The following is a 14,644-nucleotide window of genomic DNA, read 5'->3' on the forward strand; positions in this document are numbered from 1 at the left end:
AGTGAAACGCTCTCCACTCTTTTACTCTTTTTAAGCACCCTTGCAAACAAACTAGGCTCTGAATGTCAGATTTGGTGGCACACACACCAGTATTTCATTAGTTTTCCACTCTAGACAAAAGGCATTAAGTATCTATGCCTGCTGAATCCAATACCCAAACCGCTAATGTCACAAGGCTGAAGGATAGGGATAGGTTTTTGGATTCAATCTCCAAAGCAACCTACCTTGCAAGGTATGAAAATATTCTTTTTTTTTTTTTTTTTTCCTATTATTTTCTGCAAAAACACAGTTCAGGATGTTTCCTTAACAAATAAAATTCTAAACTTGCCATTTTTGTGGCACCTTCCCACACTCGAAGAATTATTCTCTTATCTGTCACTCTTTCTTGCCAGAACAGACTTCTTGTCTTGCAATTATTTATAAGCACATTTTAACTAAAAGCATGAAAAGGAATTCATATTAAAAACAAAACAACAAAACTACCCAGCATAAACTTTTCAGCTTTTACAGAGAATGCCTTACCTAACTCTTCTAAATACCCTACAGAAATCCCATTTCTCTAAGACAACCTCCCTCTCCTTGCCATATTTGCAAGACATCCTCAAACAGGGAGGCTATTTGAAGAGGTCTGCAAACAGCAGTGCTCCTGGAGTCAGAAGTTTCCCATTACTTTTTATCTTGTGCATCATTCGTCATTAGTTCTTGAAAGACGTACAACTGACAGCCTTTTCTTATTGAGGAGAAGTTTGGTTACTATTTTATCGTTCTGCCCTTAAATGTGTGGCTACGATGAACTTTCCACACCTGCCAAGGAGACCTTTACCAGCTACTACAAAGACCTACATCTTAGAAGTGTCATGCATCGATCCTCTTGTCCAAGCCCTACCCACTACCTTCAAAAGCTCTGCAAACAGCTCGCACCAACTCTGCCTCATGTATTTTTCAAATCCCAGGTTTAGAGTAATACATTTAACTCAAAATAAGAAAAATCAACTTGATAACCAAACTCAGCCTTCTGCATAGCAGTTATGCTGGGTCATGATCCCAGTTGTCTCAGACCTTGTGCTCAGCCCCTGTCCCAGCAGGGCAGTCCATTCATTTTCTATGCTTTGCTCTGCTCTTCCCCACCACAACAGCTGCCTTCAACCCAGTGGAAACCACTGCCATTAGAGCTGTGAAGGTGAAAACCACCAAGACTTCAGAACTTATTTCAAAATGCCAAATTTTAAGAAAATTCATGTGACCAAGAGAAGAACTCACCCACGTCTCCAAGGTTTTTAGATGTCTCTTCGCCCATTTCTCCCTACCTTTGTAACAATTTCTGTCCATTCCACAGTAGCATCAAACCCATAACTCTTCAATACCAAATATGAATCACCTCTCTAAACGTACCCCTGTTGAAACCATCACTGAACAAAGCCCAGAAAGACAGGAGAATCAGCTGCTAACCCCCAGTCTAGAAACCATCGCAGAGGAAAGGGCTGTCAGACCATTCTCTTCTCTGTCTACTGTAAAACCAAGACCTAAATGCTTAGTGCAGTTTTTCCTAGAAACGCAGAGAAACAATTATTTGTTGCAGGCAAACCACTTTCTACAGGCATATATCCGTTTTGAATACACAAAGACATTTGCAAACTCCTACGAAGCAAAAGAACGAGCCTCTTTGGCTTTATGGGGGGGGGTGGATGGACGGGGGGACACCACAGGACAGACACACAACCACAGCAAATCACCCAAGCAAAAAAGGGAGGCAGCAGCCAGGAGGCTGAGTCACAAAGCAACACAAAAAGACGGCACAACAGGCACACCTGCAAACATAACACAAGTGTGTGCACTCGCCAAAGCAGTTATCTAATCCTGGGACAAAACTTCTGATTTAGGTGGTGTAAAATTAAGAACAGGAATACGCAAGGACACCAATCCCACAAGGATATGTGACACCTGACACACACACATCCATTTTCTTTAAGATCAGATGCCTTCAGAGTCAAGCAACTGTTTGAATTGGATTATGCCAAGGCAAACAGCTTGAAAATTCAGACACAGCAGTTCGTTACCAAATAAATTGTTGCCATTATATCACATGGGCAAGTGGTGAAATGACCACATCACAGTAACATCAGTGCCCAACTACATCTGTTAGCAAAACAGAGAAATGAATTTGTTTAAGTACGAATTGAAAAGAAGTCCGTGCAACGCTCATTTTTTAAAGTTTGAGGCCAAATATTCTGAAATGGACAGTCAGTAAAAGAAATGTCAGGGTCCTATGTTTAAGCAAACATATTAAATACACAAGCCTTAAATTTTTGCAAGGTCAAGGCAAAGCTTTCTTTCCAAAGAGCTGAAAAAATAGAGCAAACATTTTCTTTTTCACATATCTGAGGGAATGTGAAATCGTATCTTTGTAAATATATTTTCTGTAACAACTATCATTGCTGATATCCATACATGCCCAAATACCCTGAAGTTACCATTTGAAATACAACAGAAAAGACCAGATCAAAAAGTGATTCAGGCCATAGGTATATTTAATCCATTTTTTCTTTTAATTTCCAAAGGAAAGATTCGTATGTTTTGTTGAAGCATACACTTGTGACCAGATTAGAAAAAGGAAAAAACAAAAACAGAACAAATCCCAACAACCCAGAACTTCAGTACTGCAGCTGCAATTCTGTATTTCAAATTATAGCTAGAGAGAGATCTAAATATGTGCATCTTCTGAACATGCAATAAATTACAAATATTTACAAAACTGCATTTGCAGATGATGGCTTTGTACCCAGTTTACAGATGCTGGCCTTGAGCCATACAGCTTTAAGGCAGACCACTTATTTTGCCAGTTTCATCCTAACATGGTAAGAAAACAACCACCTGAAACTGGAGGGAATGGAAAGCTCTATGAACTTACTAAAGACAGACACACATTAAACAGTAAGAGAAAATGCATACTTACAGGGAAATACCAGCTATACCATAACCATATACACTAAATGCTAAGAGACTAAATGAAGGAATGATAATGTTTGGCATCATCCACATAGAATGGGTCATTACCTGAAAGTATTTTCGTATTGCTTTCTGCTTATTGCTTTATGCAGCTTGTGTGCTGGACGTGAAGGAAATGGCAATAAAAAACTAAAACAAAACAGAAAACCCACTCTAAACTGTTTGTAAACCTACATACACGAGTGCTTTTGTTATTTTATTTTTTTTTTGTAGTAATATAAGTAAAATGCCAATAGCAGCTCTTTCTGTGACAAACAGAGTGGCAATAATTAGAAAACTTATTTGTGGCTATGGAGTACAAGACTGGACTGAATATGTATTTGCTCAGGTCTAACGTGATCCCATTCATGGTAACTGTAGCCTTTCAGTAAGCTTATTAGGAATGCAATGGGATCCATAAAGGGTTTGCAGCTGTAAAAGCTTGTTAGTATGTACTTGAAGAAAAAGGCATTTGAACAGCTACTACACTGCACTAAGGCCAAATCCTCATATCAAAATATTAGCTGTAATCCAGTGCAAGCATTTTTTTTTACCTGAATGCATATTAAATTAATCCATTACAGTTTGTATTTATTACTTTATTGCAGTATGGATGTGATTACCTCCACAGGATCCAAAAGCAACCAATATAAAGGGTAAAGTACATCTGAGCAGACCAATGTATGAAGAAATCCGTTTGAAAATTTCCGATGACCATCCTGGCACCGCAGTGGGGAAAAAATGAATGGGGAAGCACATGGGGGAGCAAATGTAATTTCTGTTATCAATGAATGAATGTGGCAGGGAACAATACAGATGGTTTTAAAACCCTAAATCATCAATTTAATCACGTGACTGATTGTAAGTGGTAAGTACCAGCTCTATAACAGGGTCTCAGTATTGGGATCTCCTAAGAGGTGAAGAACAACCAGCCAACAAAACTGGTGGTTTCTTGAGTATTAACGCTACACGAACAAGAGCACAGAAATAGGACTCTGAATTTATTAAAGAACCCACACGAGTAGATTAATTAGCTACATACCTGTTTTAGTTTCTACCTCCCCATTTAGCAGGAGAATTAATTACTGGCTTTTAGGAGGAGAAAGCAGGTAGTTTTCACATCTGTACTGTTTTAAAATATATTTTGAGAAACATTACTACACTTACAGAAATGTGTGTATTCTAATATCTCTTTCCCTGTAAGATTTATGCATATTTGGAACTGTTATGACCAGAAAAAATACAAAAAGTACAGAAAATGGGTGAGCTTCATGTACAGTAAGGCTGTGTGTGTCATGAAGCAAATATGGTCACCTTCCACAGTCTGGTTCAAGATGGCTTTAACTCCATAACTCCGAAAAAGTTCTTGTAAAGTTGTACTTTAATTGCTGTACATTGTTACGGTTGAGAATATTGAGAAAATGTACTCTATGTAATAAAAGAAGATGTTTGTATTGTAAATGTAGGTAAAGTTAGAACATCACAACAGTGTGAGAATCATACATCAGTGTCGTGGGGATACGTGCAGCTGGCCTTCACTGGCACACCTCTGCAAGTCTGACCTATTACTTTTCTTACCTCCCTCCCAAAGCTATGGGATACTGAGAATAATCACACACAATATCAGACAATGACACAGATAGGAACTACAGGATGGTAGCAATAACTTCTGTCACTTGATTTTCTAAGTTCAAAAAACGTTAAGAAATATTTAGACATGTGGATTGGTACTTACACAACACAAAGCATTAACAGGAGACCTGGCTACCAGTAAAATCCCAGCCCTGCAGAAGACATCGCTTTTGTCTCAAATACATACATTGGATTGTAAATAGTCATAGATTAATAGACACTGAAGTGATTCAAACTTTATGCCACCTTCAGTTTCGTTTGAAAAGCAAGGTTTTTAAAACAAGACAACCAAAATCAAGACCAGGACCCTCTGAAAGTGGGATCTTAAACATTAAGCTCAGACTCTAAGCAAGTGTCTGCTATTGGAATCACTGCAGCTAGGCACACAGAAGACAGACCTGTGCAGGATGAGAGCACAGGTCCATAGCTATGCACCCAAATAACTAGGAGAGTTCCCTCATGGATTAGGAACCTAGAAGCATTCCCTGAACTCACACCAAGTCAGAAAAGTCAGTCTTTACAATAGAATTGTTATAAATATGCACTGGAAGCTGCTAAAGACTAAAACCTTCAGAAAATTAGTTCAACCTGTTGTCTGAAAGTAACTTTTCTATCTTAAAATACCTAATTATACATGTCATCCTTTATACATATACGTACACTCAAGCATACACACACAAATATATATCTATGCCATGGAAACTGGGAATAGAACTGCATTTAGAAGCTTTTTAATACATTTCTTTTACAAGTATATATGAAATGTGGATATTAATAGTATAGCACTAAATCATAACCACATTACCAGGATCATCAGTAACGTACAGGTTCTTATGCTAATTTTCTTCTAAAAGTCAGTTGGCAATTTTTGGATAAACCAGCCCGTGAGAGATTAAGATATTTATTTCACAGGCACAAGACTGAGATGCTTTGGTTAGCTAGCTTAATGCTGAACTACGAGTCTCATCAATAGCACCTAACAATAGGAAATATGGGTCTATACTTGAGGTTTTAGAGTTTTCAAGTCTCAACATGCCTATAACTGCTTTTCATTTGTATGTTTTATGTTGATACAGAGTAAAACCAAATTTTGTCTTTTTCAGGTTTTACAAATAAATTAACAGAAAGCAGAACTGGAAGGGAAGTGGAGGGCATTCAACCCAGTGCTCTAACCATGGACTGTTTAAACATGCCAAAAGGCTTCCTGACTACCATTTGTCTAACCTATTTTTTAATACTTCCTAAGACAGAAAAACTAAGGTCTTCTTAGACAATCAATTTTCCTTGCTACATTTTCTTTACTACATTTGATACACAAACAAACATTACCCGCATCGTCACAGGTGATGAAACAGAGACAAGATAGTGACATGACTTGCTTGATGTCACACACAAGAATGGCAGATACAGGAATCTAACAATTTATCCTCAAACTATCTCATTGTATCACACTGTCTTTCACGATCTTCACCCCAAAATATTTTCAAGTCCCTTGCATATTAGGTGTTCCTCATACACAGTACTAATTTACAGTCACCTTCAAGTGTTTTAAGGCAGTTAAACACTGCTTTGTGAGACAGAAGATTATTCCATGGAATCTGGAGGAAAACAAAATTTAAGTAGGAAAATACAACTACTCCAGTATGGAATTTAATCAGAACAGTAGAGATGATCAACCATCTTTAAAAATACAGTACTCTTGTTAAACTAAAGGATTGGAATAGAGAACTATCTTTCAAATTGCTGCTGAGTGCTCTCAACACAACGCATGTTGAGATAACTGGCAGCAACTCAGAAAATACTATCTGCTGTGGAGCTGCCACCTTACTACTTCAGTATCTGTAGCCTTCATGGGTTTTCAAAAATTCTTGTGAATTCCTTTCACAAAGGCATTGTTGCCTTTTCACAGAAAGGTTCTTTTCTATTTAGCTTGTGATATACATCTGGGCTACACCCAAAAGTGGGATAAGAGTAGCTTCACTGCTTTAACACGTTCAATGTGTAGTCCAGGCAACATACACAAAAACGAACTATAAATAAAGAGGTATGTAAGTTCTTAAACTAGAGTTGGAGCTGGGGAGAAGAGCCTGGATTTGCCTTCGGAGCAGTTCAAGATGCTACTCCCTCTCTCCCCTATTTCAAGAGATTAATAAAGATATTACAGTGAAGGGAAGCGAGGGGAAAGGGAGAAGTGTAAGACAAAGGAAGGAAATTAAGTACCTGTAATTTGTCAGAGACAAAGCAGAAAGTGTGTGTGCACATGCGAACAGGTTATGCTGTTAGCACATTCCAGTGATAAGTTATAAACATCAAGACTACAAAAAGTATGTGGAAAAGACAAAAGCCTATTAGATCCCAGGAGCGAAAGGTAGAAGTTGATTGTGGGGTTTTCTCCCCGAGGGCGAGCAGAGTGTCAACAGTCTTTCGAATGTGACGAATATCCGACTGCAGGATGTCATACGGAGAGCAGAGGTCAGCCTATCCCGAAGGGCAGCCATTAGAACAGAAAAAAACAGTGCAAAAAATTAAAAATACAAAAATAGAAAGATATTGATAAATTATCACAATATTCTAGCATAAACACGTAGGAATAGTTTTGTCCTAGTACTGCCTTTGTCAGTAGGCACCCCAGCTTTCTTTGATTTCCCCTCAATACTGAAGCTATCATACAACATCAGAATATTAAGTTAGAAGAGCTCAGCCCTTCAAATCCTTCCAAATTATGTCCAGATTCACAAGGGTGAGGAGGTGCATGTGATCCACTTATTCTAATGGGATCTGCACACCTTTATTCCTCTGGACTTAAAGTGCTTTAGTTGAACCAACTCTAAAATCTAATTTATATAATAGCAAACAGTGGGTTAGAAAGCTGTTAAAAAGTACAAGCAGCAGAAAATACGAAGTCTCAGGAAAGAGTACTTAAACGAGCTAACAGAAGTATGTAAAATTCTCTAACACAACACATAACCTAGAACCTGTATTCAAATATCACTTTAAATGATACCCTGGGATAGAAACTGAGAACGTCAGTGGCTGACTATCATTTACTTAAGTACAGTTTCTAAGCTTAAATTATACACTTAATTCCATAATTAGCATTTTAAGAAAATATTAACAGGTTAGATTTGTATACTCTTTTTGGAAAGTACCAATGACTGCATGTACTAAGTCATGCTGGCTATACAAAACGAAGCTTAATATATGCAGTAACAGCACTAATATGCCCCCCCCCCAATATTTAATGTTATATTTGACCCATGCAACAACTTGTTCTTCCAAAATGCAGCAATCTGAAAGATTATACCATTTCACATTGCAAATGAGGCCTTACTATCACAGGTCCACACTTATGAAATAAAATTACACAAATTAGGAAAGAGACTTTCATAGGAATATTGTGTTTCTGACATAGCTTTTCAGTTTCACTTGCTTAATGAACTGACAGCGCACTCAATAAATGAAGACATTCTAATTCAGATGCCTGTTTTCTGTTACCGTGAAGTTCCCATGTCCAGTTTGAAATAAATTAACCTTTAAAGTATTGAAAAGGCTTTTCTATCCTGAGAATTGGCTAGTGAAACTGGAAATCAGAACCGTCATTTACAATAACAATGACTTTTTGTTGTAGTTGTTTTCTATACCTGGCTCTAGCTTTAACCAAGAGCTAAAAGCTGCACAATTTTCATCTTGTTTCTTAGACCAGCGGATATGTGGAATAGGAAAAACACCTTGCCCAGTAACAAGACTGGCATGTTTACAGTAATTTTGTAGGATTTTTCCAACCCCAAATTCTAGTGCTATTTAATTGCCAAGGCAACTGTAGTAGGCTTTTTTTTTTTTTTTTAAATAAAGGATGAAAACTCACAGGCAGAACAAAACATGCTGATCTTGTTTAAAAGTAGGACAAGATTAGCAGTGCCTTCAAGAACATCTATATCCATAAGTTGCTTACCAAAGAAACTAGTTTCAGAGCTAACAAACTATCCGGTGACTACAGTTTCTCACTAAGCACTACTCTTGTACCAAAGACACTAATACACCCCATAAATGCTGCATTCATTTTAAAACGACATACAATACTCACTTCATACTTGCCACATTATATCCCAAAAGAAATATGTAAGAAACTCCAAACTCAAATTTTTGTAAAAAATAAAAAAATCAGAAACTCTCAAACACGACTTTTTTTTTTTTTTTTTTTTTGAATTGAATTTCTGTTAGGAAAAGAATTAAAACCAAAACCTTTTCTGAAAACAGTCCCTACTGTAATCAAATGGAGAAGGAAGTAATTTCACAGTTGGAGAATGAGAGCTAGTGGTATGTTGATTTACCTTTTTTTTTTTTTTTTTTTTTTTAAAGACCAAAGAACTTGCTAACCAGAGAGTAACACACTAACAAGTATACAGGATATGTGAAAGCATACAAAAACAGCCAACACATGCTGAAGAAACTTCCTGTGAGAATTGCCATGCTGTGCTTCAGTGAAATTCGATGACATTTGAGGAAGCCTGAGAAATTTCTGATGATTTTTGCTTAATTTTGTACGTTCTGCAACAGTTGATAATTTGCTGTTACTTTCTCACCTTAAGTAAAATGTTTATATTGATGCATTTTAAACTTCTGTGACGTAACTCTAGAAGTTACCGTAATTTTTACAGATGCTGTGAAATGAAAATACCAAACTAAAATATGACATCATGAAGTGGTGAAATAGTACGTGACATTTACTTCAGTGCAACCCCCAAAGACAAACAAATGAGCAACCACCCACCCACCTCAAGCACGGCCCTTCTCATTTATAGGAGACTAAAATTATAAGAAGCAAAAAAGAAAACCGTATTACTTCATCATTACATTTAAGGACTGACTTGTCAAGCCCAAGATGCTATATGATTACATCATACAGCTACCAAAGTCATGCACGTAGAATAAAAACAGTAAGAAAGCCATGTGGAACAACAAAAGCATAACCAGCTGTTTGTATGCACAACCCACCCTCGCTCAGCATGCCCCTGCAGTGACTGTGAAAACAGATAAGCACATTTCCAAACCAACTCTCTATGATTTTGACCCTAAAAAAAAAATAAAAGGTCAAGGATAAGTTTGCAGAACTGGGTGGAAGAACGAAGTCTGTAGTGCATATGCACTGTACTCAAAACACAAATGAAAGGAACCTCAGAATTAGGATTTAAATTCTGGAACCACTTAAATCTGTACTGTGGGGCAAACAGTGTACATTACCAAGCACAGAACGAACAGGTGGAGAAAGGAGTCATACCTGATAAAACTTACTGTACCTTCATGGATGTCTCATGATGAAAACTATGGAAAAGTAACTGATTATGTGAATCATTCAGAAAATGAGCATAAGCGGCAATGAAAACATACCTTGCAGTGAGCTGAGAAACGCAACTACCAGTTGAACTACTTATATGTGGGTAGAAAATAAAGCACTTGACACTCCACTTTGGGTGATTCCTTTACTTTTTTTCTGCCGTTTTTAGCATACAAAAACCCTGTTTTTTCCCCATTTGTTTTACTTAATTAGCAACTCCTATACTAACACAAATCCCACTCATGTTGAGGTGTTGCTGAAGTAGCAACACAGTGAAATTAGTTTTCAGAGGAGGTCATATGCAGTAATAACTCTGTTTGCAAGATTCTGAAGTCCCACAAACGGTCACAGCTAAGTCTTTCGCAACTTGAGTCTTCATATGATGATTTTAGATCAAAAAACTCATTTCTTATATCACTCCTTTCTGTTCAGTATGTGCAGTCCAGGTAGCTGCCTGAAAACTTGAAAAACGTGGCAGAATTCTCTCATTCCTACCTGAGAAACAGCTGCATGCCGCACTAAACCCTGCTGCACCATCACTGCCATACTTGAACACAAGAGCTGAGTAAACCTACCCTAACACCTGGCTGTGAAGGATTTTTTTTATCGCTATCTTTTATCACCAGAAATTACCGTTGTAGTATTAATCATGATAACTTATGCCTATCTTTGTCCTGAGCCATATGAAGATTCATAAGGTGTGTATATGTAGGAAAGCCTAACTTTCCCTTTCTTAAAAGCAACTCTTCCATTTAATTTCGTTGGCCCGAAGTGGCACCATAAAGGGCCAAAAGAATCTCAAGTGTCTACGCTGTTAAGATACTACACTAATGTGAACTGCAGATCATAAATATTGATTTGTGCCTTTGTTAAAAGGTAACATCTGCTTTTGGGCTGACAAACATTGACATGAACATTTGTTAACATTATTGAAAGTTCCCTGTAATAGGTTTATCAAGAATAACAGCTATAAGGAAGGAAAGCTAATGCTAAATTATATTATTGATGCTTAGGTTAAAATGGAAAAGTCTACTTCTTTGCTAATATGAGTATTGATTCCAGTGTGACAGACAAAAATAGCTGTGTTTTCAAAATATGTAAGAACGATTAGGTGAGAATTTCTTCTCATAATGAAAAATGTGTATGAATATTTTTCTTTAATGACATAAAGCAGTGTTCTTTCAAATAGAGACAAAATATTTTCATAATTTTACATATATACTCATGTGATAGTAATTCAGATTATTCTGATCACTATCAATAACTCTGAGATGAGGTGCCATTAAGAAGAATAAAACTACCTTAGAACTGGGGCATTTAACATTTCAGAGACCACACTTGCAACCATGCAAAGATGAATGAAGCCCAAAATAGCTTTATTTCTTAAATCAGAAAGTGTGAGAGGGGAGGTGCAACACAGATCGTCTTGGTAAGCAATGTCAGTGTCAGTACTGGGTTCACGTGACATTAACAAACCATTCCTGTGAATGGCACCATCACATACTGCATGTCAATTTGAAAAATGCAGTGGGACAGGCACTCCTACTTACCACACATTTACTGTCACTTGTTTATGTAATCTGTATCAGTCAAAACTCAGGAGTTTGTTATAGTTATTACAGAGGAGATCTGGGAATTTGACAATTTTTAGTTTGCAGTGCTTTATTTATAAAGTTTTATTTTAAAGTTTTAGTTTGTACTTTAAGTAACAAAGGTTGTACCTTGGTGTCTCTGAGGGGTACTGCATGATACATTTGAATCTTCAGGCTTTCAGATGCTTATCTGCCACCATTACTTTCTCATATCAAGCAAGAAAGTTCTGTCTACAAAAATGATTATTTACAAAGATCTGATACCTTGGAATAAAAAAGGCCCTACAGGCAAAGTTAGTGACAAAACTGGGCACCTGCTGCTTGTCCTATTGCTATTGTCCCTTTTCATAGCTGACTGGTGTGGTATGAGCCTTGCTACTTAGTTTCTTACTAAGGAGTGAGAGCCAGACCCTTAAATCATCCCTTCCAGGTATGACCAGAATGATTATATGGGCACTAACAAAGTGATTTCAACACACCACCCACTGTACCAAAAGTCTCATCTGGTAGGTAATGCCTTTCATGTCAGTTGGCACAAGTCATCCCACAATCATCTACACATGGGGTCATTTTGCATTTGTGATTTTGGTCAAGATGCCAAATGCCGAGGCTCATCATGACCCACTTGGATATGGATGCCTACTGCATTTTTCTACACTTGCAGAAAGTTTGCCAGGATCATTCAGGGGAAAGCAATTTTGACATAAAAATTGAATGCTGAAAACCACAGAAGCAAGAGACCATGCACAGCACAGTAATTACTATTGCTGTTTTCTTTTCCTTCTGTATTTTCTGTTCCTATCCTTGACAGTGTATTGTTCTAAACCTGTGTGTACTCTATTCCATAAGTAACTGAGAACAAACCAAAACAGAGCTGTGACAATTTTAAATCCTTAAAAAAACAAAACGTCCAGTTGTTTTTTCAAGTTATTTCTTGTAAATTAAAAGAAAACACAAGTATTAAAAAAAGGGGGAGTATTTCTGGTTCCGTAAGTGGAACCTATCACTATATGTAAGATGCTTGTTTAAAAAGGGAAACAATTCACTGATTCATCTTCTGGGATTGTCCAAAGATTGGGTATTGTACAACCTGAAGCAGAGAGAACACATCTGCAGTGGTCTTTTATATATATATATATATATATATATATATATATATATATATATATATATATATATATATATATATATAAAGGAACTGACAGCTAGCTGTCATGCAATTTTGTATTCCTCATACCCTTCCCTCCAACATGCAGAAGCATTCCACCATCTACCACCTAGTTCTGCTACACAACAGATCTTTGCTACACAACAGACCCATCATAAATTTACAATTTCAAGCAGTTCATTTGATACTTAAGGAGCTTCCCCTCAAGAGAAGTTGGTGCTTCTTTAGGTTCATAAGCATGGTTAGTTTACAAAAGAGATTGGTAAGATTTGACCCTTTCCTTAGGGCTCCATGCTCTCTCTGCAACAAAAATACTTCAATAAAACACACAAAAAAAAATCATCAAAAATTCTACATTAATTTTAACACAAGTGTTAGGAGCAACAAATATATAAAAATCCCTATTCACAAAAAACAAAGGCATTTTTCAGAAAGTTTCTTTATAGAAATCAAATAATAATACTAAAATAGCGTAAAGGCTTAGCTTACCCTTCTGTAAAATGGCACTGCAAGGATTTCTAAATTTTTTCTGTTTTATTCTGTTTCTGAAAAAGCTCTTAAAAACAACAGCTCTCAGCCTTTTCTTTCCCAACTGGCTACATCCAGAAAAAAAATGATTTGTACTCTAACTCACTGAATAATTTATAATGCTTCACTAGACAGCTTAACACTCCGTAACTACTTTGTCTATAAGCCCACAGCACTGAGAGTTTGATTTTCTTTTTGATCTTCCTTGAAGTGAAACATTACCAAAAATATTAGGTAATTTATGATATTGGAATTATTTAACTACAGCAACTAAATCAACCATTACAGCTTAGAGGCCCAAAAAATAACACTGTATTATTGGTTATATATATTATGAACCATCCATTGGAGTTGTAAGACAAAGTCCCCCCTCAGAATTCCCACAAATAGCAAAAATGAACCATTACTTCTGCTGTTCTCCAAATTAAGTACTAAAATATAGATAAAACAAACAAAACTAATTCTTTTTCAACATGACATCTTTACATTACCATCTGCTCCCAAAGGGGTGACAAGGGAGGAAGAAAAATATCAGAATGTCCTTTTGTTGCAGCATTATTGAAATACAGGCTAAAATGCATTCAGTCTTAATCCTACTGCCATATGTACACATCAGAGAAAATACATCGTGCAATTTTCATGTTTTCAGGTTAAGAAGACCTTGTATAACACTTTTCCCTTATTTTCAGGGTCAGATATTTTAAACAAACATTTTCTTAATGCATACCTCTAGACTGTAAGAGAATCTTTGAAACATTCCCAATGAAGCCCCAGAATTCATTACTTAAGACATTTTCCTTCTCAATTTCAGAATAGGTTACACAATGAATACTACCATACTTAAGTGAAAAGCAGAAAACACCATTCACTGCAATTTCCCTAGTTTCAATGTCTAAAACACTATCTATTGAACAACCTTACTCGTAGAAACATTCCATCCTTAACACACAGAAGGGATTTCTTCACATTGCTGCTGAAGTGTTTCAGTACATGACATGAGTGAGTTATTAGTTCCTTTTTAAATACATACTGTTGAGTACTTAGTATGGTAAAAAAGGAAAATCAATAATTAAAAAGAATGAAGTTCATCTTCTAAAAACAATATGTAAAAATGCAATTATAGGTGTATATGGAAAAATGAGCAAACTTCTGCTTAACTACATTATTATTACCCAATTACCACGTTAATTAGTCATCTTCCAGTTCAAAAATAAGGTGGAATTGGGGATAATACTGAATCTCTAACTGAAAACAAAATTAGTAATTCTTAAGTGCTATGACATCAACTACTTAAACGCACTAAAGTAGCATTAAATCATATAATTAAAGAAAATGGAAGTAAGTAATATGTCTTTATTGCTGAAAACTGCTATTTCATAAGGTTATCCTTAAACTACAAATTAA

The 14,644-nt window shown here is 36.4% G+C and overlaps 1 protein-coding gene across 4 annotated transcripts in view; it reads right to left on the reverse strand.

Annotated features, from left to right (window-relative positions):
* Positions 1–14,644, reverse strand: part of LRCH1 (leucine rich repeats and calponin homology domain containing 1) — a 117,685-nt gene that overhangs the window by 4,967 nt on the left and 98,074 nt on the right. For 3 of the 4 annotated variants that reach the window (XR_014695977.1, XR_014695978.1, XR_014695979.1), the window contains one exon: positions 6,838–7,095. The exons of the other annotated variant lie outside the window; for it this stretch is intronic. The gene's annotated coding sequence lies outside the window, so the exon portion shown is untranslated. The remainder of the gene's footprint in view (positions 1–6,837; positions 7,096–14,644) is intronic. 4 annotated transcript variants of the gene reach the window in all.

The sequence above is a fragment of the Aythya ferina genome, assembly GCF_964211825.1.
Source record: "Aythya ferina genome assembly, chromosome: 1".
Classification (NCBI taxonomy): Eukaryota; Metazoa; Chordata; class Aves; order Anseriformes; family Anatidae; genus Aythya; species Aythya ferina.